At 47.5% G+C, this 25,385-nt stretch overlaps 1 long non-coding RNA gene across 1 annotated transcript in view; it reads left to right on the top strand.

Annotated features, from left to right (window-relative positions):
- The window catches only part of LOC308063404, a 314,414-nt gene that overhangs the window by 236,594 nt on the left and 52,435 nt on the right, over positions 1-25,385 (top strand). Inside the window, exon 7 of the long non-coding RNA XR_013927953.1 lies at positions 22,104-22,247. This is a non-coding gene — a long non-coding RNA (uncharacterized lncRNA). The remainder of the gene's footprint in view (positions 1-22,103; positions 22,248-25,385) is intronic.

Raw genomic sequence — 25,385 nt, 5'->3', positions numbered from 1 at the left:
GCTTTTGTGCTTCAATTAAAGACACAATGCAGAGAAAAACAGGCCTGGCTGGCCACAGAGTGTCCCGTTGGGGAAGGTCCCGCCTGGGGCTGGAGGGGTCGTGGGTGCTGCTCTGCCCTCCTGACCCGCCGACCTCTCCCAGCTGGGACAAACCTGTCCCTGCTGAGCCAAGGCTGGACGCAGAGCCGCATGATTTGCTGTCTTAAGGCTGCATTTTGGGATACAGCTGTGGAGCAATGCCTCCCACCTACAGGTGACACCCTGTCCCGTCCCACCAGCCGTGTCCCAAAGCCCCCGTGTTGCCCCAGGAGCCCTGGGCAGCCAATGTCTGACTCAGCATCAGGAGATGTTTGCCCTCTGCTTTGCTTTGCTCCGCTGGCTTTGTCCTGTGCAAAACCGCTTGTGAAAATGGCCTTCTGCAGCCCACAAAGGTCACCTTGTTGCAGAGCTTGAGCCCCTGCCCAGGCACGGTGGCTTGCTTTGTTGTTCAAAATACTCCAAGATCTCTGGGCTAAGTGTATGACAGCAGCATTAATAAATAATAAAAGACATCAATAGTTCTGGGGGATTTTATAGCCACTCCTATCTCAAGATCTCAAAACGTTTCACAAATGTTAATTTGTGGAGCCTTACAGATGCTCTTGCCAGATTGTATGAGAGTAGAGAAGAGAGTCGGGGCACGCAGGAGAGCAGGAACCAGATCACGGCCAGTCTGTCCTCTGGCCCCCCAAGGAATGAACCTTTTGGGCTGCAGCTCCGAGCAGCCTGCATTTGTGCAAGCATCCATGGATGTTGCTTTTTCTCCCTGATTTTGATACGCATGGTGCCATTTTGATTGGATAGAAAAGAAATTAGGGAGGCTGCTTCCTCACATTGAAACTGTTTCCAGCGACCTTTGGTATAAATAGCCCAGAGCAGCAGCAGTGATACCCACCTAGTAAGCACTGGCCTGCTTATATGCTGTGAAACATGTCTTTAAGGGAACGTGGTATCATTGTCATATAAGAGCATTACTTTGCCATTAAAATGCGATAGGATTGAATGATAAGAGAAGGAGATTGTCTGGTCCAGACAGTCTTGTCCTCCAGGTAAAGTTAAGCAAGCTTAATGGTTAAACAAGGACTTTTAATGAGGCTAGTTTGCTTTCACAGTCCTTTATTAGCAAGTGTGTTAAACCTGGTCTCAATTAGCTTATGGCTGGAGTGAACTCGAGGAGGTTTTGCTGGGCGGGTTGAAGCACCACAACAGAGCTGCAGGAAAGCTTGGAGGAAGACATGCTGTCTTCCTTTCTACATGCTTTCAAGGTGTGTGTTTGCTCACCAGATTGAAATGTGTTTCTTGTGCCATTGCAGTGCCCTTAACTGGCTTGGCGCTCAGTTTGGTCTGAAGAGGAAAGCAAATGACGGCAACAAAAACCTTAAGTAAGAAGAAGAAAGTCATCTTGCCTCAGTCTTTCAGGGCAAGGAATAAAGTCCTGCTGAACAGCAATATTAACAGAAAAGGGCTGAGATCCAAGCGGAGAAACCTTAGAGAGTCTGGTACAGATGGGAAGACATGAGCTGTCTGCTTAGAGACACACAGTGCCCAAAACCCAGAGCAGCTTTGGGTATGTGTGTGTGTTGCTGTATGGTCAGCGCTTATAAGGAATGAAGCAAATTACTTTGTATTTCCTAAATACTCAGTTCAAGACTCAGTACCTGACCTCCAGGGAATCTGTTCAGCTGTGCTGTGACCAGTGTGGCTGCTCAGCGCCAGGGCTGAGCTCAGGGGAAAGGAAGGATTGTGGCAGAAACAAGGGATCAGTGGTGTTTATTTCTGTTTATCCCATCTAAAGTGACTCCCTAGTCTTGGCACAACGCAGCAGGGAAGAGAAGGGATAAAGCAAGGCTCAAAATCCATCTTTCTTACCGACCTATCCTCAGTGAGCCCCATTCTGATAGCTAACCAGGACAAATTGTCCGCACTGGCAGTCTCTAGCCAGGAAGATCACATCACCTAGGTGAAGCCTTTTTCACCCACCAAAGATTTAGTTGTTCTTGGACCAAAGGCAAAAAAAAAACCATAGAAACCTAGATCCTCTTTCTGTTTCTAGAAGCGAGGAGGGGAGGGAGCAGTTTCCACCGCAGCAGCCAAGTGCGTGACAACATGACAGCCTGTGGCCCTTCCCAGGGCTGCCTGGCTGCCATGCTAGGAGGTCAGCTAGCACCCAATTGTACCCGTTAATGGTCACAAAAAAGTAAGGGGATTAAAAAATCTATAAAACAGGCAATATGATGGTTAGTACTATATCAGAAGATTAAATCATTTCCCCAAGAAATACAGGAGTGCAATATCTGCACTTGTCTACCAGGCCATGAAGTAGTGAATCTGGTTTAGGAGCAATGTTGGAGGCAGTTTCTGAACCATGTTGAGATGTTCCCTATTGAACAGCAGCCCAAAGCAGCTACAGCTAACAGCAGAGGGTTATGTGCCTCTGCGGAAAGGCTTCCCAAGTCCCTGCATAACAGGAGTAAAGGAGAACCCAACTGGTTTGGGTTTCTTTCCTTTTTATCAGCCTTAGTTTATTTTAACCCACTTTGATTGGAAGTGGATTCATTTGGCAAAGGTGCTGATGTTGGTTCAAGTGTGCAGAGTGGAGAGTTTCCTCGGGTGATGCTGGAGGCTGCAACATCCTAAGCTCTTGCTCCACTGTGAGCCACAGATGCAGTGCTGTTTCTGGGGTTTTAACGGCTTGGTTGAAAACCTGGAGAAGGCAGAGCACAGAGCCACAGAAAGAGAGAGAGCTAGAGAAAACAGACATTGAGGTTGAGAGACCTGTTTAGTGAGGAAAAGAGAAATGAGAAGCGATTTGACTTCTGCGCCCGAGTACTTTCACAGAGAGAAAATGCCAGGTACCAAGTGGCTCCTCAGTCTCAGGAGGTAATTCAGCGTGAGCATCCCTGGCTGGTAAAATGAAGCAAAGAAAGTTCAACAGGGCTTGTGTTTTTGGCAGTGGGGACAGTGAGCCCTGGGGACAAATCACCCCCAGCAGAGGCTCTTTGTCTGAAATGCTGTTACAGTCTTTCTTTTGAGATAGGCCATAATCAACACAAGCCATTAATCTTAATACTGGGGTAATTACGCTTAATACAGGGTAACTGAGTGCAAATGAATAGGCTGGGATGTACGGGAAGTCAGATGGGATAATTCTTCCTGGCCTTCCAGTATACAAACAAGCTTTGTAGTCCTAATGCAAGCCCCAGAGGCTCGTTGTGTTTTACTGTGAAAAGATGTGGGGTTTATTAACAACCAGATACCCTTCCAGGCTGTTTTCACAGAAGTTGGAGGATGTTGCTGGGGCAGATATGGTGCTGGGTTTTTTTAAAGTGTTAGCGAATCTGCTTTCCTTTCTGCACCCAGAAGTCTGCAGCGTGCAAAGAGGTCCAGTCCAAAGCTGCAGAAGAGCACTGCCTTTCCCCAAAAGTACCTGTGGGATGCACATCATGGCGGATGGTTACAGAGGGTGCCTGTGTGGGGCAGGATGGGCAGTGCCGTACGTGCATTCAGCAGCTGCCACCCGATGAAAGGTCAGCCAGACCACTGCCATTTACAGCAGGAGCACACTGGAGCTGTGCAGAAAGATGTCTTCAGCAGAGGTGTCCCACAAGCAGGGAGGGAGGGGGAGGCAGTGCTGGGGGCAGAGGATGGGAAGCAGTCATCTCCGCAGTGTAAATGTCACTGCTCATCTCCTCTCTCCTCTGCCCCTGCACACCCAGCCCTCCACAGCCCCGTGACAAAAACCTCTTGGCATTATCGAGAGAAATGCATTTCTTTGTCTGCTTTCAGTTTTGTGACTGCGTTGTTTCTGATTTTATAGACATATATATACTTTCTTAAATTTTTTTTTTGCATCGCCATTAGTTTCAGCCACATTAAGCCCTGCTGGGTGGCAGAAGGGAGAAAATGTGCGTATACTGTTCTTCCCAAATCTGGAGCACATACAGCCGGGTGGCAGTTCAGATTTGGCTTCTCATCTGAAAGCCGGAGCTGCATTTCTAACAATACAGCACCCACCCAGCATGAATTTGTAATGGATCACGCTTTGCCCTAGGTCTTTGGCTTATCCTTGGTTGACACTGAATTAAAGGACGTGATGTGTGGGACTCGGTAAATCCCTAACCTGCTGTCCCAGAGACAAGTATTACCAACCGTACCACGCTGACACATGAGATTAGTGGAAGAGGTGCCCTCAATGCCACAGGCAGAAATGGGTCAGCTCGGATTTGGAAAGCTCTCTACTTGAAGTGAGTAGCAAAACAGCCTGTAGAAATAAAAGACCAAAAATGCTGTGTTTTCTGCCTCAGATCCCCCCTGAGATCCACAGGCAGTGAGTCTTAAGTGGCTGAACATGACCATTTATGTGGTGGGTATTAGCTTTGTGAATGGCATTTTATTAGAAATAAAGAAATTAGGAAACAGTTCAGCTTAGCAGCCGCACCATTACCAAATATGAATCTCCTTGATACCAACAAAGTCCCTAAATTTATATTATTGTTTATCAGCCAAGAATCTGATGATTAAGGGCCTTATTGTGAACTTTTCAAATGCAATCTAAGTGTCCCCGCTGCTTCTAGTAACTGTGCGGCAGGAATGCAAATCACATATCTGTTCCCCTTTCCCTCTTCCCCTTGCCCTAATCAAATCCGTTGTTCATGCTTTTTCTGACAAACTAGGTTTTCTGGCTTGGTTCAGCAGTGACTAAGTAGCTTTACAGTAACAAAACAATGCTGTCTTTGTTCTGGAAAAGTGGAGAAATGAAGATGTATAATCTTGAGATAAGGAAGCTCACAAGTGAGAAGGAAGCTGGGCGCACGCACTGTTGTACTCTGACATTAGCTGGGTTGAATTTACAAATGCTGCTTAGAAAGAGAGCAAAGAAAGAAAAAAAACCTCTGTTGTTGTTTTGGTTTACCAGCTCTTAAATGACCCAAAACCCACCAGAGCTGATGGTGTTTCTCTGGTTAAACTGATGATACTCACCCGCCTCTCATACATTGGCTTTATTTTCTCCATTGCACTCTCCCATGCTGCATATGCTCATCCTGCCAGTCAGGGTCATGAGGAGCCCTCATTGAGTTCTTCTTCCTGCAGAGCATCCCATCTTCAATTGGTATTTTGGACAGCAAATCATCCCCAAAGCTGTGCTTTACCTAGGACATCCTACTGTGCTTCTTCCATCGTGTTGGCTTCTTCAAAGACCGTCCAGCTGAGCAGTACATGCATGCAGTAATGAGACCTGTAATATCTTCCTGGGTGTTTTTCAGTAAACCCTGTTAATTCACCACGCTTGTAGGAAGCAAAATTGAAATACGAAGTGTTATCCCTTCTGCGTAGATCCTCGGGGCAGGGTGGTGCAGCCTATGCACTTTCCACAGGCACTGGATGTCCCCACTCTGCCTGTACTTCTGGGCTGGCCACCACGTCTCTGGGAGCGTTTGAGGAGTGAGAGGTCTGCCATGAAGGTGTCACTGCTGCAAGGTGTGGATGAGATGAAGGGGGCAGGTACATACGAGCTGGGGACAAACCTCGGCTTCTCCCTTGAGCTGGTGGAGCCAAGTGTCGAGCTGGGGACAGCAGGGGAGTGAAGCTCTGTTTCACTTGCTGGTAACCTTGCGAAGCCTGTGCAGACATTCAGGGCATGCAGCGGGCAGGAAAGGGGAATGCAGAACAGGTGGAAACCAGATGTGAGTGTGGTTCATTTGAAAGTTTGTGCACAGACCTGTGGAGTATTGCTTTCTCTGCTCTTTCGAGCCCACCCCATGAACTACCCCACAGCACTAGTGGTACAATTAATTCCCTTGGGAAATTTGGCTTCTCTGACCATCTGATGGTATGCACAGTCTGCTCTGTGTCCAGTTGTGATTCTGTCCTGGCAGGGTGTGCTTTACCATGGCTGTGTGCTCTAGGTCTGCCTTTGAAAGGGGGAAGGGTCTCTGCCTTCCCAGAGAGCCCTGGACCCTGCTCTTGGGGAGAAACATCTATAGGGCAGCGAGCAGAGCAGAAAGCGGGTGCAGAGAGAGGTCACAGAGCTGGTGGGAAGCCAGAGGTACCTGGAGGAGACTATATGGAGTTCACAGCAGTCTGGAAGGCTCAGAGAAAGCCTAAAGGAAAGGACTTGTCTTTCAAGGCAAGAGTGGGAGCAAAGTTTGTTTTAATCCTCTTTTTAGTAGCTTTAACCTTTTTACTGGTGTTCTTTATTCCAGGAGTTCATTGCTAAGGTAAGTGCTAGTGCAGGAGGTAGTCCTGGAGGCTGCTGGTGGCACACATGCACTGAGAAAGGGTATGGGTCAGTCCACCTCAGAGCTCTTGAGCTTTTGAAAACCCATTGCCAGATTTATCCCTTCAGCCCGTTGCTGTGGCCTTCTCTGGCCAGCCAGGACTGGTTGCACCAGCACCAAGCCAGCACAACTTCTTGGCCCAACCAGTGACCCCAGTGGAAAGCCAGCGCCAGTGGACTGGAAGTGTACAGTGTCCCAGCAGTGCTTTGCAGAGTCGGTCCCCAGCTTCTCAGCCTGGAGGGGTGGTGTGTTGCTGCTGCAAATCATGTTTCCCAGATTTTCCTTCATTGGTGGGAGCCTCATGAAACACGGGGCCACCTCTGCTCTTTCCCATGTCGTTGGGGTCCTTTGGGTACTGCAGGCCTGCTTTCTCGACCAGGGTGGTTTCCCTGCACATTCCCCATGGGAAGAGCCATCAGTGCGGTCGTGACACTGGAATTCATTACAAAGACAACTGTGACAACTGCAGGAAATAAACAGTGGGAGCAGATGGGCTTCTAGAGACCAGAAATCCCATTTCTCTATGAACATCCTCAATAATTAGACACACACAAAAACAAAGGAAGGAACTAAAAATGCCAAAGGCTTGGGGCAGCCTGTAGGCAGAGTTGCCTTAACACACGAGTGAGCCTTTTCTGGTGGCTGCAGCGTGGTGTGGACCTGCAGGAGCTGTACGTGAATCACCTGATATGCTCTTTGCTTCATTTTGCTGTTACTCGTTGAGCTGTTGCGTGAAGGTTTCCACACCGCCACCCCAAAGCACGGTTATCTTTCAGGGATTTGCGTTTCATCAACTCAGTAGCGTGAACCACTTACCCGATTTAACAGGGACGTTTTGTTCTCTTTTAAGGGCACAGTTGTGAAAATACTCTCTTTGCTTCTTTGATATTGAGGCAGAGGCTAAACCCCATTCTCCTTCCCGCTGTCCCATTCCACCCTGCCTGTCTGTAAATCCTGTTGTTCTGTGCTGAAACACCTTGGCTGCAGTGAAAATTACATCCTGAAATAATATGGATCTTAGCAATATGTAGAAGACAGGAGAACTGGAGAAGGCTATGGGGAAGCAGTGGTCACCTAAGGCATGAGGTATTGCTCACAGCAGGCCCTCTGAGTCCAAACCTTGTACAATATGGCTGTCTTGGGCCAAAGGGGCTGTGGATTTGTTGCCTGCCCTCCAGCTAAGGTCCTTACTCAGTCCAAAATAGCTGCTGCTCTTCCCCAGGGTTAATGCATAGCAGTCATGCTGAGGGAGAAGCCCAGCGTGGGCTGCTCTGGGAGAACTGCACCTTTGGGTCAGCATCAGCACAGTTAGGGCTACAGTCAGGAGGAGAGCAGCAAAAGCTGGTGCTCCACTAGACTGAGCTGGTGTCTTCTTCAAGAAGAGGGATCTCAGATGGTCCTAAGAGATGTCAGATGGGATGTGATGGTTCATAGAGGTAGAGGAGGACAATACTAGATCTCTAGGTGTGGGGTACAGATTGGACAAGTGCCTGTAAACAATGAGGTCCAGCTGCTCAGAGTAAACCATTTAGGAGACAGGTAGTTACAGCTGGTCAGGAAGTTTTTCCAGACAGTTTTTATTTTTTCTTAGAAGGAATATTAGAATTTGATACATAAATAATTACCATGGTAAGTTTTGCATTTTCCACAGCAATTTTGAGTTGTGCTGAAAAATGAAAAACTGAAAACATACAACCTTTTTTTTTTTTTTTTTTTCATATGAAAGGCCTGAACATTCCCAGGATAGGGAGTCAATTTTTCAACCACTTCTACTGAAACTGGTGGTAACCTGCTTATTTCCTGAAGGTGACATTTGGTGTCTTCCACAAGGGCTAAGATGTACACCCTGCTTTGATTTGAGAGTGTCCTGTCCCAGGTTTGCTCCCTGGGAAGTGGCACATTGCCCTAAAATCCCCTTGAAATGTGCTCTAGCCACCACTCAGCCACAAACTCACACACGGTGCTTTAAACTGCCAGCGCAAATGAGAGTTGGTTTACACAGTTCCTTGTCTGTAGCGCTAAACGGAAACACAGAGCTCCAAAATATGCAAAGATGTAAAATAATCCTGGCAGGGGGTAGTTAATCAGGCATTAAAACCCAGGACTGAGTCCAGGCAGAGATTAGACAGTTGCTCTTTAATCAAAGCAATCGAGCTCATGTGTGACTTCTAATAACACTCACTGCTTTTCAACCTGGAATTGGAGTTAGAAAAGCAAGGTTTTCCTGTAATTCCATGAATAGCATTATTATTATTTGTGCAATTATCTGGAAGCATTCTCTTTAACCACGGTCTGGGATCAGGTGCTGTCAACCACTTGTTCCTGCTAGAGCAGCAGTAAAAGAGAAAGACGTTCTATTTGGTTTGGTCTGTTGCATTGAAAAGGCCACAGCAAACCATTGCTTCTGAAGGCTAATGGCTTGCCAGGGCTTGCTACTGAAACTCCGCTGTGTTGGTCACTGGGAGGATGATGCTCTATCTTAGCTGACCATCTCTGGCAGCAGCCAGGTGCCTGAGCCTGAAAACCGCAGCACTTGAGCAATCTCGTTGTGTGCAATGCCCGGACTGTGCCGCGCTCACAGCCGGTCAGTGATTTGGTGGTTTGGTGTGTAAGCTGGGAGCTCAGGCCCAGAAAACCTGTCCCTCATCCTACAGGCTGCGGATCGTGCTTTACGTGGACTCTGAGGCTCCATCACAAAATATGGGTGTTGCTGTTGCATGGCTTTAGCCTCCAGGCACAGCAAAGCACTGGGCAGACCAAGAAGACCAAAACCGCGTTGAGAGCGTCGGTACTAAATACACAGCAGTCCCAGCAGCTGCCTCCTGCTGCATAATGGAGCTGTGCAGATGTGAGAGCACGGGATTAGCAGGACCCTGAGCTCCTCGCTGTCAGGATTTAAGGATGGATTTGAGCTGTGCAGCTCAAGCACAAGACAGCTGCCCTCGCGGTTGGTGCTTGGTTTCTCCTTGCCCTCCTGCACTGAATGCCAACTAGTTTCGCTTCTCACCGGGTGGCCTTTCTGCACGAGCACCTCTCTTCTAGCTCTGGCAAAGTCTCCCCTCACCAAGCAGAGCTGGTGCTTACTGGAGCTTGCTGGACCCTCATGGGTGCTTACTCGAGCAAAACTGTTTATGGCACTGGGAAGGTTGCCAGGTCTGCAATAAGTGTCACCAGGTTTGTACCTCCAGCTCTGTGTGGTCACTGAGATAAATTGCAGCCCAGACTACTTGGGCTTTCCTAGGGCTTGGACAGGGTGGGTTGTTACCAGCCAAGGAGACGTGGTGGTAGATAGGGGTTCATTTTTGGCAGTTCCCAAAGGTTTCATATGATGGGTTTTGTTCTGGGTGTGATAGCAGGTCGGGCAGTCACAGACTGGATTTGTTTCTCTCTGGTCTTGGAAACCTTCTTGTCAAAACCTGGTTGCAATCTATGCCTTTTGACTTCAACCCACTATATTGACATAATGATCCATTTGAGCAACAGCATTTGAATGAGCTTTGCCCATCAGTTGCTCCGTGATGCTTCGGGGAATGGAGAAATAGAGCAACTCCATTCATTTCCTCCCGGGGCTTAGAGGCTGCAGTGGCAGCTGTCTCAAGAGAGTAGATGTAAGTCCACCTACTTCCCAGTTCTTTACTAAACTTTACTAAACTCTGAATATATCGCTGCTTATTGAGCGTGACCTGTTTTCTCCCTAGTGGAAGGAGGTGTATTGGGGACATTTCTCTTTTTTCAGGATGAGAGAGGCTTTTCGTCATCCTAGCATTATGCAGCGGGAAGGAGTGCTTGTTGGAGGCACTGTCTGCAGATGGGTAGGGAGTAGCTCACTGGCTGTCCTGGCACCCTGCTCTTAAATTTGGCTAGTAATTTTCACCGCTTTCCAGCTAGATCATTGCTGCCTATTGTGGGCCATACAGAGTGCTAAGAAGAAATAAAGCACTCGGGAATTGGCCCAGGCACATGAAGCTGAATTGATCTTCATCTTAAAATTCACCAATAAATAAAAGGAGGCAAAAATATTTGCAAGGAAGCCACCTTGCTGCATTGCCGTGCTAAAAAGCTATGGAATTAGACATGCGTGCAGATAGATGAGAATGCTGCTGGGCAAAGCCAGGGAGATAGATCTCAGGTCATGCTCTGACACACTGCCTCTCTCTGTGGTGATGGGGGACAGAATCCACTCCTTGTTAATTGATGCTGCTTGTTGCCATCAGGACTGCAGGCCAACCAGAAAGCGTGCTGAAAACAGGCCAGCCATGAAAATGGCTGTTCTGGATTGATTTCTGCAGTGTTGGGAGGAAAACAAACAGGCTATAAAGGAAAAGATGAGCGGGAGCTGGGGCAATCGAAGGCAGCACGGGGGAGAGGCTGCTAAATAAAAGCAGGCTGGTGGTGATGTTTGCATCCAGCAATCCCTTCCAGAGTTCTGCCCTGCGCCCAGCGAGAAATCACTGCCTTCTCCATTAAGAGTTAACACCAGATCAGCGCAATCCCTATTTTTACCGTCTCCAAGGTTTCCTAGCAGCCTGCTTTGACTGGGTTATGCTGAAGGCCTGCCCTAATGTTTCTGCCTTTGGGGAAAAGAGGAATTCCTGTGCCTGCCCAGGAGCGGCAGGACATTCCCAGCGTGTCCTGCTTCGCTCACTGCCTTTTCCAATACTTCTGTCTGGTTGAAAGAAGAGCCCTTCCAAAATTTCCGAACAATTAAAACTCCTTGGAAGGCAGTCCTGGGTATTCTTTCAAGAAAGGAGGCTGAGCGCAAGCAAAGTTGGCAGTGCCGGTGCTGAACCATGCAGCAATGCTTGGAGCAGTTTGCCCTCCGATGGCCAGTTGGAGCTTGCAGCTCCTGCTCTCCACCGCTGCCACGGAGGTTTTCCTTCAGCTCACATGGCTCCGGACTCTGGATGAGGGCATTGTGCTCCTGGCCTGCGTCGTGGGTCCTCCACCCAGAGGATTATCTGTCAGGAAGGGCGAGCAGGGGGCTTGCTGGAGCAAAGCTGTCATGGAGAGCGCCCAGCACCTTCTCCTTCTCCAGCAGCACGCTCCCTTGAAAGCAGTTTTGGCTTCTTGAGAACACTGTGAGCCTGCTCTGCGTTCCACCGTTTGGTCGCTTGTTTGTGGTTAGTTGAGACTCTTGTATAAGCTACAAAATACCCAGAGCTGCTACACTTTGGTGAGAGCATCTGACAAGCATTTTCAGGCTGAAGCACCATTAGGTACAAGCTCACTGGACATATCTTCTGCATGGCTCTCATTGTGACATCGCTTCTCCACTCTGGGGCCACATCTCTCACTGATCCCTTACGCTTGGCCAGCCCCACGTCAGGGTGTGCCTGTAACTGGGGTGAAGAGAGTAGATTGGCCTGGCATGGCCTGGGGACCTGTCAGCCACCCTGGACCCTGCTGGGCTGCTGGTTCGAGCACCTCTCCCTGCTCTGGGGGAGCCCACAGGCCATTTCTGTTGTCTCTTGCAACGCGTTCCACATCCCAGAGCAAAGCAGAGAGCCTGGGCCAAGGGACCAGCCAGAGCGGGCACTCCCCAGTAGTCAGCTTTTACCAGGGACAAGGAGGAACCAGTTTGGAGGAGGCATGTTTTTATCCTCCTCTCCCGAAGAGGAAACGGGATCAACAGAACCACAAAGAAAAACACAATGAAAATAGAAAATCATTTTGCTTTTTGTCAGTGTTTTGCATGGTAAAACAAGAGGGTAATTACAAGCTCATGATTTCCACAGTCTTTGTTTTGATGTGCATTTATGTCCTGAGGCTCAGTGTTTCACAGTTAGGTAGAAGGCAAGAAGAGGTAGATAGGCTGGTTTCCCCTCCCCATCTTCAGTGACATCCTGATAACAACCAGGTACGAAGCTTTGTCTGCTCCTCTCCTTCATCCACCTATCAGAAAACTGTTCTCCCCTTTGAATTTGTGGGATTGTTGGGGTTTTTTCCCAGCACCTTTGGTAGATTTCCAGCCCCCAGCTATCCCTGCAGCCCCCAGCTACCCACAGTGGACTTTAGGCACTATGTGCATGACAGCGATTCTCACCCTGGTGACATAGGGTGTCCCCAGCCCCACTCTCCAGAAGACAAACCTCAAAAATGTGATCCCTGTTAACTGGCCGTTAGTGTCGAGTTGAATTTCTCAGTCTTTGAACGGCCGGCAGTTACCGTGCTGGGTCCATTGCAGCAAGTGTGGAAAGCCAGATGATTTTAATGACAGTGTATCCATTGAAGTCTCTGGTTTGTGGGAGGTTGTGATCATTTCCTCTTTCTCCCAGATGAAAGAAATGCAGACTAAGAGAAGTTCCTTGGCCATTGCTGGGTGGACACTTTGAATATCTCATTTAATTTACTAGATAATGATCACATTTATGGAACAGCTTGTTTCAATTTTCTCATTATCACTAACCGAGATGATAGCTTATTTAATCCACTTCTGCACCACTTCACAGACAATGAGAAATGTGGGAAGGAAAGTCCTTCAGGGGAGCACGTGGAGCCCTTGCATAAAGCAGGCTGGTACAGATGAACCTGCAGCAAGGAAGCCTCAGGTTGCTGATAAAGGTTACTAATAAGAAGCCATGTGAAAATGGGGAATTTTGCAGGGCGTCTGATGTCGTCCCTTCAGGGAGAGCCATCACAGGTTGTTACAGCTGGATTGCTGTAACACCAAGAACGGTGTCAGGATTGTCCTGGACACCCCATACTCCCAATGCTGCTGGAGCTGCAGTGGCTAAACCAGATGCCAAAGCTTTTTCTCCAAGGCAGTAAGAAGTCTGTGCTGACTGTCAAAAGGCTGATATATTGTCTGCCAAGAGGACTGAAGGAAATGATGAATGAGATCAGAGATGAATTTGCCTTAATACTAATATGTTATTTGTAAAAGCAGAGTGTTTCCGCTGATTCTGAAAGAAATTTAATCCTCTGCCGCTGAGAAGGAAATGGGTTTGTAAGTCTGAGGAATAGAGTGCATCATAATCCCAGAAGAAGTAGGCAGCAATTTCTGGCATCGGAGACTTGGCAGAATGTTAGGGTTGAAGTGGAAAAGGAGGAGCTTTAGCTAGTAGATTTCAGCAATGGTAAATGGGGTGAGGGACACCTGTGGTCTCTGGGCTGTTGCGACAGTTTTCCTACCTTTACCCATGTGATCCAGCATGGTATCTATATTATCTAGTGGTTTTACATGGAAGAGAGCAAGCTCTCATGCTGCTAAGCCTTCTCCTTCCCTGCATCAAAGTGCATGTAAAGACCTGCTATGGGAGAGGATGGGGTCCCAACTTCAAGGGCAGCCATGGAGGAGGATCACCTAAGGGCTGAAAGGGGACTCCCTCTGACTCCTTATTTGCCCAGTGTGACAGATGATGAACAAATTGACCAGCTGTCCAAGTCAGAGCAGAAAGGTTGCAACTGAAGCATTATATCCACATGCACACCTCCAAGAAACACCACCTTTTCTGAAGGTTTATGCAGATCCCCTAAAGTAACATTATTCCTCTTATTTCAGTTGGCTTCTAAAGAAGGAGGTGCACAGAAGGGGCATGGAGTATTGAGATGCTCAGCTGTCTTTGATGGTCTCTCCCTAGGACCTTCAGGAAAGCTCAGATGAAAAGCCAGGTGTGCATTGCAGGGGGATTTGTTTTTTCAAGTGGAAATTATAAGACAAGGAGAAAGACTGTCTTTTCAAAAGCAAGCAACTCTTCGGATTCCAGTTGTAAATCAGACTGTTGGTCCTTCTTGCATCTATTATACAAAATATCTGCTTGACCTGTAGCTGTTCAGGAATCACTCTTGAAATACTCTATTAAGTACTAGCATCAGAGCTCTGTCTAAAAAGTCCTTTATGGTGGCATGTCCTGCTTTCAAATCCTACTCATTTTATGCCAATTGCTGAAAAATTGTAATTTTCCAGTAAACCACTCAGAATAAGCTGATATAATAACTCTTTGAGAAGTCACCAAGAGTAAAATATGAAAAGCAGAGGCATTTGCTTTCGGAATTTGACCACTTTGAGTACTGCTTGGCTTCTAGACAGTTGGTACAAATTCTGTGTGTAGATGGTTGATTTTTAATCTCCAAATCACAGCGATGAGTTGAGCAGTTACCTATGGGATTGGCTCGGTTAGGATGGGAGTGCCTGGGTTGCAGTTTCTGTCCAGACTTAGGGCAATGACGTGCCCAGTCCCCACCAGCTTTGGTTGCAGCCAGATGCTGTATTCATTTAGGCACCTTTGATGTATCCAAGCTGTTACCCACTCATACTGCTCATTGCATTTCTACTCTCAGCCTTACAGAGGGCTGACTGCAAGTTGCGTGACGTGGAGGGGTGGCCAAGGTGCACTGATAATAAATGATATGGTCAGACATGCCTGGGGGTACCCCTGCTGCCTTTGGAAACTGCCCAACTCCACACAGATCCAGGAAGGGAAGTGCCAGGAGGAGCTGCTGGCCAGACCACCTAGCTAACAAATAAATCCTCATCCGCGTTAGCCCTGCAGTCACACATCTGCTGTCCAATGGCAAGTGGGGGAAATTCTACAAAGTGAGCTTGTTCCAGGCAGCTTTAGTCTTATTAGTTTTTGGAGGAAACCCAGGAAAAGTTATATTGGAAAGCTGAAAGCTGTTATGGCAGGATAGCCGCTAAGTGACTTGGTATGTGCCCTTGGGGACCAGTTCTCCCAACTTTATGAAAAATGATATAATCTGATTCTCTAACTCTGTGTCATTGCAGGCCCAGTGTGGTGTTTTTTACAAAAGGATTGTGATGCTCAACAATTGCCATAGTATTTCTATTCTTTTTTGTGGGTAGAACAAAAAGGGAAATGGGAAAGAAAATGGTGAAAATGTAAAATCTGTTACTGACTTGCTTCTTCCTGGAGTCCAGCAAGTTGCTGGACACTGTAGATTTTTCAGTCCTTTCAGTTACTTGTATTAGGTAACTCCTAGTATCACTCATGGATGTTTAAAAAGAGGAAAACGGGATTTTTCCTCTCTGCCAATTGATTCATTGTGATCAACACACAATCTTCAGGGCATCACCACCACCCGTGGGCCCCTCCTTCCTCTGCTCACCACCGCAGCTGCCTGGTGTGTCTGTTGAGCTGTTAACTTGGGACATGAGCTCCCACTGGAGCAGATGTTTGCTGACATCTTGTCTCAAGTCCGGAACAAGCAGAGGGAACAGTTGGAAGGAGATGTTGAAGCATGAGGGAGCAGCTGAGCTGGAACATGAGCTATACTTTGAGGGAAAGAGGCAGGTAATCAGTTCTTACAGATAGCTCAACCCATAGGAGGGTTGGACCAGTTAGAAGCTGATGAATATCTTCCCCTTTCTTCCTCTTGTTTTGAAGGAGCAGGCTATGCTGCTTTTGACAAGCTATGAGCACCTCTAACCTTCAGGGAAGGCTTAGTTGTTTCTTTGGGCCAGGGCTGGCACTGGTGGAATGGCACCACATAGCTGGAAGTGAAGAGAGGATCTGAGCCACAGGTTTCTGTTACTCAAGGTGACTGCAGTATTGTCCCTCCACTCACCCGCAGTGGAAGTGTTCCACATCCCACTCCTCATTAGGAGGGACCTGCCAAAGCCTCCACATAGCTTTTATGTCTGCTCCGTACCTGTGAGCTTGGACTGAATCATCTCCCGCTGCAGGTCCTGACAAAAAGTCAGTGTGATTCAGGAGAAGCCCAGGAACAAGGCAGCTGGGCTTGCTGGCTGGGAAGAGCTACCAGACAAAGGAGGCTTTCTTCTTGTCATCATGCTGCTGATCCTGGACTGCTTACAAGCAATTATGGCTTAGAGCAAACAGGACATCTTGGACATGCTCTTAGGCTTAGGAAAGGGAAAAGAGTAAATAGAAACTGGGAGGAAAGGATGACAATAGGGACGGAAGGAGGAAAGCCATTTAAGCTAGGCAGGCTATTGCAGCTGCCTACACAAAACCCTCTTCCCATCATCCCTGTCACACGAAAGAGAGTCCAGTGCTCACCAGAAAACTAGTAAAAGGTGCACAGAGCAGCAAGCAGAGGTTGGAAAGCTTTGTCAAACACACTGTTGGGCAGTGTCAAACACAAATGTTTTCTGCTTCAGAAGATAATGCGTTGTGTTGGGAGAGCAGTGCTACACCTCGTCCTGTGCCATGGTGGAGCATCCTGGGGAGGAGAATAGCTGGGTTTCTTGGAGTAAGGAAGTATCTGAGCATGGTAGGCACTGTGGGCATTTTAGAGGGATGTGGTCATCACCAGAAGGAATCTACTGTTGTGTTTGGTCAAAGGATGAACCAAGATGAAACCGTGGTGGCCTGAAGTGCGTGGCAGCTGCTTTGTCTCCAATGTGACATGAGTGGGGAAAAGGAGCTGTTAGCCAGCCTGCACCCTCTAAACATGACTATTCTGTTGTGTCCTTAGCAGATAAGGCAGCAAGGCTAACGATTAGTCCTTCGAAGTTCCTAGCCCTCTCCCCACGCCGGTGCCTTATGCTTGTGGCTGTTTGAGGCCAAACAGTGTCTCTGCATGTGCAAGGGGTTGTCATGCTGTCATGAGCTAGTTAGAACTGGCGGTGAATGCTTGATTTTACATTAGAACCCATTTTTTCCCCCCACACCAACCGTACGTGTCTCTTCATGCCCAGGCTGTGTCTTGTTTCCGTTTGTTTCCAATTACTACATCCCTCTCTGGCTGGACTCGCTTCCTCGCTGCCTGCTGAGCACGCATGAGATTTCAGTTGTGCCCAGAGCTGTGCAGACTTGTAGCGCTCCGTTCCCGAGGCCGCGCTCCGCTCTGTGCCAGCCAGGCTGGTCCCAGCTGAAGGGACGCTGTGGGCTGAGCGAGTGCTGGCTGGCACCAAGCCAACCAGGCAGCCAGGCCAGCAGCCTGCCACTGCTCTGCTAGTAGGTGTGGTGTGATTAACAGCAAAGGTCTAAGAACAAATGAGTAATCTCCCTTTCAGTCCCAGCTCTTTCACCTTTCATTATTAAAAAAAAAAAAAAAAAAAAAAAACAACAAACAAAAACACACACACACAAAAAAAACAAACCACAAACCCAAAACCCAATAAAAATCCCTTTGCGCTCTGTCGCTGAGCTACGGAAGGCCACTAAATGGCCCTTTGTACTTCATTGCCACCATCTATCCCTACCAACAGCGTGGCCCCAACTGAACCTAGAGTGTCCCTGTGCTCATAGGTGTTGTGCATTAGGCAGCAGGGATGCCCTACATGTCAGCAGACATGGGCACAGCAGATGGAGGACCTTTCCCCATCCTCTGTAGGGTGTATGTGGCTTGTCTGGAGATCGATGGGAAACCCAAGGTAGAGATTGATGCTTAGTTCAAAACCCCTGAGCCTTAGCCAAGAGCTTTTAAACTTCTGGCCAGTCTTCCTCACCTGATCTGGAAAAGCAGTACAGCATGTGGCCAATGTTAAACAAGCGAGCAGTTTTTTTGCAAAGGCTGCTGACCAGCCTGAAAATCATTCCTTTTAAGCTGTCCCAACTTAGGAATACAAAAAGGAGAGAATTTAGTCCATTTAAATCATTTGGCATGTCATTTAAATCTTTCTGGAGCAAAGGCAAAGCTGTACAGCTCTTGTTAAAAGAAAGTGCTGTAAAAGTGCAAGGGCATAGAGCCTTCAGGAAAAAACCCACCATTTTCAGATTGCCATGTTTGACAAGTTTTTATGTATTTGTCTTTCTCTTCCCCATTGATGTACTGGAGATAACTAACAAGCTGGTAAAGCTGATTATAATAGATCCAAAAATTTGAGTCAGAGAGATTCCCCGCAGCCCATATCCGACAGGTCTTGTCACTTGGATGCATTTGTAAAAAGCTGGTTTGTCTCTCCCCTTGACAGATGCTTTGATGAGCTAATCATCTCATTTCCGTGAAATGCACATCTGTAAAAACAAAAGGGGATGAGACTTGAACAAGTGACTAAGCCCTGTTCTTGTTTGCATTGTTTCATTACTATTATTTGAGTGAAGCTGGAATTCCTCCTGTGGAGCCTGCCGTGCCCTGCACCAGCTGACAGGTGACATGCACACATGCTATTTCAAGCAAATGACTTCTCTCTGAAATTCTGCTCACCAAAAAGTCCACAAGATGTGCCACTTATGATGTCTGATACCCCAGGACCAACTAGCCTTGGCTCGGCTGGCCACTCATCTCCTGAACGTGTTGCTCTGACTTAGGAGGCAGATAGGAAGGGCAAAGCCCCTAAAACCAAAAATAGATGCTGGAGCAAAAAACACACAGGCCACAAGCAGCAAGGTGGTCTTCGCTGTGCTTGCCATGGGTGGAACAAGTGCTAGCCAAGGGACAGGGGTCAAGAGCCTGCCAAAACCTTTCTGCCAGGGCCATCAGTTTTGGGGGGTCACCCGCTCCAGGAGGCGGTAGCTCTCCATGGGTGCTGGGTGCTTCCCTGCCTTTGTTATTGCCGAGCCAGTTTCCCATTATATTTTTAGCCTTGTGCTCAGCGGCCAGCGGGGTACAAAGATATACAACTTCTTTGGGCTTTTCTATACATCTTCTGTACTTTTTCTTTATGCTGTGGTAGATGAAGTGTCTAGGATTCCAGTTCCCATGGACTACAAAGGAGCTAAGGGCAGTTCAGTGACTCTGTTCCAATGCTGAAAGTCCTTACATCCATCCTTTGCATCAAGCCCTCCACCCCATATATTCATTCTGGACAGTGATCCAGCAAAGAAATCTAGTATGATTTAACTAATCTGCCTTTGCTTTCCACCATTAGTTAATTTAGATGGAATCTGCTGCATGTTCTTTACCAGGCAGTTACATTTTAGTGTATTTTTGCCTTGCTTTCCTGGTTTTCTCTCTTAACAATGTGGTTGTGGGTTTAATTCCCTTGTTTCAGTGTTTTCTGGATTAACTTTGTAGCAAACTACATTGCAACTGTATCAACTGGGGGAAAAAAACCACCCATATGATTGTTTGCATCAGGAAATTTGGTTGTGTATTTTTTCTTTAGGTTTTTGCGGAGTAGAATTGTGACGGAGGAAGAGCAGATAAAATGGCCCTTGAGTGCAGGGAGGAATATGCCCAGCTACTGAGATGGGCAGGAGCCTTAAATACTGGTTGGGCTGTGAGTCCTCAGAAGTTTATTTCTTTTTTTCATTTCAAACTTGAATTTGGGAGAATGGCACATGGTGTGGCCCTGCCTCCACCTGTCCAGAGCCATTTATTTCAAAGCAAGAAGGTTTTTGCTCTGAAGTGGAAGTTTAAAGGGAAATTATCAGGTCCTTTCTAAACCAGTTTTGCATCTTTGTTACTGCTTTATCTGTAGTAATTTGAAATGCTGGGGGTGGAATGTTTTTTGGTGCAATGCCAAAAGAAAAGTGAAGTCCAACTTTAACCCTTGGGCTCCTCTTGTCATAGCTGTGTACCTTAGGATCATGTTATGTGGACAGTAAAATTTCTTTACGCTTCTCTGGCCAATGTGAAGGGCACTCAGAAGTGCGTATGTGTTTGATGGTGGATGCAGATCTCCGTGGGTGTTCATTTTTGCAGGGCCAAGGTCAGTGTGAAGGAGGAGCATGCTGGCAGAAGTTGATGGGGTGCAGTGTGTGGAGCTGTGGCCATTCTTTCCCTGCTCTGTCTTTGTGGAGAGCTGCGGTCCTGGTGCTTCAGGCTGTGTTTTCCTTTGGTGAGACTTGTGGCAAGCAGAGGAGCTCACGCTGCCCTTACCAAGGTGTTTCCTGAGTCAGAGTTGCAGGCTGGAAATTCGGCGTTTATGCATTAGCCACAGTTCCCTGGAAAGGGGGTGCTGGTGTGGCACTGACCCAGCCCAGAAACGGGGGTGCACATACATGAGTTGCACTATGAGCAACCAGCCTCGGTGAGGCTTCTGCCTCCACGTTCACAGATCAGCACTGCAAGATAGTTTAGTGATTGCTTTTTCCATGGATGTAGTTCCTATTCTTCTTTTTCTTTCTCTCCCCCCCCCCCCCCACCCCCCCCTCTTTATTTCTTCTTTTTTCTTAGTTAAATGTGTCAACACCAGTGCATGGAAACTGCACCATAGGCTAACGTTGCTGCCAAGCAAGGGTTAAAGCGTGGCCATTCCCCTCTTGCCTTTCCTTACTAACAGCTTTCAGATCTTGGCATCTATCAAAATAGATGCTGGAGCCAAAAACTAACAAAGGTGGAAATGATTGCTGCAGGGCAGGCCGCTGTTTCCTGTAATCTGGTCTCAGGCCAAGCAGATACAGCTCCAGCTGCAGCCCCTGCTTCTGCTGGAGATGTTTACGATGAGCTGCCATGGGACCCAAGGCTGGAGCAGCCCAGGGAACTGGCTGAGCAACCTGAAAACCAAACCAAACCAGGCAAGGACAGATATCATACCTAAAAGTGTGGGTTTGGACAGAATATGCGTTAGAAGGTGTTATGGGTAGGGGTTATAAAGGTGACCTGGCCCTTGGGAGCCAGCTTTGGCTTACAGAGCAGCACGGTGAGTAAAGGCAACTGGTTTAAGTCAAACATCTTGGCCACCCCATACGGTGGATAATGAGGGAAACAGCCCCTTTACTTTCCTGGGGCTCCAGTCAAATACAGTCACCTCCTCCCCTTCTCCCCAGCCAAAACCCACCAGCAGTCACAACAGCCAGTGGCTCAGCAGGGGCTGAGCAGGAACCTTGATTCACCTGTAGTTCTTTTGTTGGTTTTATGGTCATGTAGAAACATGGTGGCTTTACATGCCAGTCCGGTGGTGCCCCTTGGTAGAGGTGTGGCATGGTGGTGGGAGGAAAAGGTAGTAGTAGCAGGACTTTGGGGCTCACTGGCAGCTCTGGCATGGCTGAGCACTGGCGTAGATTGATGGCAGCTTCTTCTGGACGCTGGCATGGCATCATGGGTGCCTCCTGGCTGCTTGTTCTCTACCCTGTGCCTCTTTTCTGCTGAGACACAAAACTCTGGAGGAGCAAGCGTTTGGAGGACTACGTCTGAGTTGCTGAAGTGCAGGGAAAGGCAGTTCTGATCCTTGAGGCATGTGGTGGGGCAATGCTGGACTCCGGATCCCATTTGAGGACAGTGGAAGCTACACTGAAAGCCCAGCGTGTTGGGAAACAGCCTGTAAATGAAAAGGGTGTGTGATTTCATAAGGCACATTGAGGCTTGTGGAGGAAGCTTACCTAAGTCAATTAGCAATATACATGTGCCTTGGTATGCATGAATCCTGCTGGCAGCGTTGAGGCTTTTAAAGCCAAATCTGATACAGTTTTGAGCACTTCTGGAAATAGGAAGGTATGCAAGTCTCCTTTGAAAGTGCTTCACGCTGGAATATTAACTCAATTTTAAAAGGGTTGCCAACACACGTAGCTCCACCAGTAAAAATGGAGGTCAGGTTACACCAGTTATGTTGGTGATGAATGGTGTATAGACATCCATTAAATTTTAAATCAGGCTCATTTTGACTTATTTAAAGTTGATTAAGAAAAGGTTGGTGTTGAACCACAATAAGCCACTCTCAAATAAGGGAAGCAATACAAATTAATCAAGTAGGTAATAAGCTGGAGCTACAACACTCAGGTTGCACCTCTGCCTCTCCAGTTTTCTATGGTTTCCTTTTGCATTTCAGACTTTCTATTACTTTCTCTGTGCCTGTGAAGTAATTTTAGATACCTGTTCTCTAATGTTTGGGTTTAGTTTCGTTTGGGTTTTTTTTTTTTTTTCCTGTTGGACATTGACTGGAAATAGCATTTAACTTTTTACCCCCTAATGCTTGTGTTCAAATCCTTCTCCATGCAGGGGGGAAACAAGTGCATTTCTTCTTCACTCCCATCACAGGTCTGTACCACAGTGTGCTCTCTGCTTGAGACTGCTTGGAAAGTACTGGAGGTTAGAAATTCAAGCTCTGTGCATACAGGTTTTTGCATTATAAGAAGAAAAAGTGAAGTACTTCAATGTTCAGAGCACCTGAAGGGCAGGTAGGTACAAAACGTTGGTGTCCTTGCATCTGCGATGGGTTTGGTATGTGATCGAAGTTTACTTACTGCTCTTGCCCTAATGGACTTAAGACCTCCCTGAGTTTGAAAAGTGCTTTGAGAACTTGAGATGCTCAGGTCTTTCTAGAAAGATAAAGCAGAAATTGCTATATTCACCTTCTCTTTCAGACCTTCTATTGTAACTGCCTTCTGTGAGCACCAAATTTATACGAAAAATTTATAAAGCATTAAAAAGTCATTGCAGTCTGTCTCCATTCCCCCACTGATTGCTGCAGCTTCTCAGTTTTGTACTCAGTTTCCATCACTTGGGAGACACATACATCATGCCAATAGGATCCATAAATATTCTTAATCCCATTTTGCTGGTAATTTTCTCTTGCTTTAATCTGAATGCAAATGGGATCCCAATTCACATGAGAAACTACTCTTCTGCCTGGCTGCATTGGTAGCAGTGCCGCCCCTCAAAATGAAGCACCCTACAGTTGTATTTTGAACATAAAACCACATTTATTTCATGTTTACATGATCTCTAGACTTTGAAATCCTTCAAGGGCACCCCAAAATGCACTCTCAATTTCTACCAGTTACCAGGCACTGGAGGGAATACTGGAAGCTGTTCGGGACAACAGCCGCAAGGCAGAGATCGGGATGTACTGGAGACTCATCTGGCAATGCCAAAAAAAGAAAGCACTGCATTTTAGGAGGGTTTCTCAAGTGCTCACCAGCACAGTAGGCGTGGGGTGGTGGGCTGTCACCGTTGTGACGGTTGAAGCAAGTGGGTTCAGCCAGAATTAATCCACAGCTCACAATTTTGAGAAGGGCTGTTGCCTCACCACATTATCCAAAGGTGTGTTCGATGCGTGGCAGTACATGTCACCCTCATTAAGCTTCCTAACGTCACACAGATCTGAAGCTGGTGATTTGCTTCTGGGACCACTGCCATGCCTCGGGGTGCCTGACGGGAGGATTATTTTTGTTCTTTGCAGAAGACACTGTTTTCCAAATGGATCATAAAAAGAAAAATGTGCTCGTAGGTGTTGAAAGAGCAAATGCTTTTGCATTTGACTGTGCTGTGCTTTTTCTAGTTTCTCCACTCTTTGGAAGCAAACGGGTGCTTTCATCCTAATTTTAAATTCTGGGTCCTTGCAAACTGGCCCAGTCCACATAATTACAGTGAGGACTGTGATTTTTGAGGGGAAGGCAACTGAAGTAGTGTACGGTGATTCACAAAACAGACCTTCTGAGATACTGTCTGCTCCCTTAGCCAAGTTTTTGCTTTACGTTTTCCTGGGTTTTTCCTTTTTTGTTTCTGGTTCATAAGCATTCATGCTTTCATACGCCCCCAGAGTGTTTCTGAAGCTCCATTAGGGCAGTATCTGCACCTGGTTTGAAGTCCATTTCATCCTTTCTCATGGAGTTGACGGTAACCCACACTGCAGTTTTCCATGAGGCAATCTGCCATACCGTGTCCTGCCCATTACATGCTCTTTCTTTACTCCATGTTACCAGTGACCCTGTCTGGACCCATCTGTGCTTGCCCTGGAGGTAGCTTCTGGTGCATTTTTTCCCCATGTCTCTGGCTTTTAGCATGGGTTTCTCCAGGTCCTTCCTGAGAACTCCCTGGCACCTCTTTATATACTGATTTTGAAGGATTCTGCCCTGGTTTTCTGCACTATAATGTTTGGATCCACTTGGAGACTTCTTGTTTGTTAGCAGCTGTATGGCTGGCCCCGTCTTCTACACCAGCATGTCTCTCTTTAGCCACCGTTTGACTGTGCAGGTCTGTTGTGAAATCCTTTCCCTGACTCATCCTTTTGATCCTTTTTAACTGCCCACTCAAAAAGCACGTTGTAGGCTGGGATGAGGGATTCACCCGGGCTTCAGCTGTGCTGGTGCCTTTCATCCAAGCATCTCTGAAGCTTCTGGAGAGGAAATAGTTCCCACCATGGCCCCACACAGAGTGGGCCATGAGTTCATTTCTCCTCTGGCTGCTGGTGAATTGTCCTGAATTTTCTGGACCAGAAAGGCCACTTCCTTCACGTGCTGGAAGGCACAAAATAGGACCTGGCCAGGCACCGTGCAGGTGGAGCTGGCGCTCCGTGAATGGCCAAAAGGAAATCAATCAGTAAGCACAGCCAACCCCTCTGGTGGCACAACTTCTGTCACTGGATGGGCAGGGTTATCAAATCTTACCTGCTGTTAAAACTGCATTAAAATGGAAACAGCAGCTTCAGATAATTTTGTCTCTCTGTCATTTCGTTCGCCAACCATCTGAGCTCTGGTTGCAGGGTCTGTCTCTTTGGAGCAGCCTTCCTAGGTGGATGGATATTGTCTCTTTTCCTCATGAATTCTTCATGACAGTGTTGATCTCCTGACTTAATTTTTTTATGCAATTAAGGCAAGCAGTATCATCGAACTGTCTGCACAGGAAATGATGATCAGTGACAGCCTGAATGTATCACATCAGCAACTTCCTACAAGGCACTTGCTACCTCCACAGAAGTTATTTGCAGGTAGTTTTAATTACTCTTTGTCTTGCCCAGAGGGGAAAGTGTTGCTCAAAAACTAAAGAGGTCACTGGGCCTCTAGAGATTGCCTCGTGTTTCCATGTGGTCCTTGAAGGTCTTGTTTTCCCGGCCTGTAAAAGGAGGATGTTCTTACTGGATGGAGGTGGGAAGCACATTGAGATGTGCAGCGTGAGCTTGGTGGGTACCCAGCTGCAGGGAGAAAGAGGAACAGGCCCAGTGCCCTGCAGAGAACACAAACCACACGCGGCAGAGATTGAGCAGAGCTGTCACTCCTGGGCAGTACGATACAGTTGTGGTCCTCCTGGCTCCAAAGTGAAGTCAAAGGGCAATGGGACATTCAGACAGCCATCTCTAGGGGACAACGTGCTGCCTGCACAGAGGGCTGAGTGCTGCTGCTGTGTACAATGAGTACTGATGCTCAGCAAACTGCAGTTTCCAAAGTGGGCATTGATACCTGTCTCTGCCTTTTGGGGCTGGTCTGGGAGCAGGACTCTCCCAGCCTTCGTGCCAGGGGGAGGATGGCAGAGGTTCCACATGGGCACATGTCAGGGCGAGGAAATAAGTGACAGAGCAGCCTTGCAGAGAAATGTTATCAC

Source organism: Falco punctatus (assembly GCF_963210335.1).
Source record: "Falco punctatus genome assembly, chromosome: 4".
Classification (NCBI taxonomy): Eukaryota; Metazoa; Chordata; class Aves; order Falconiformes; family Falconidae; genus Falco; species Falco punctatus.
Note: the sequence above shows the minus strand (reverse complement) of the source record. Positions and strands in the feature narration are given on the sequence as shown.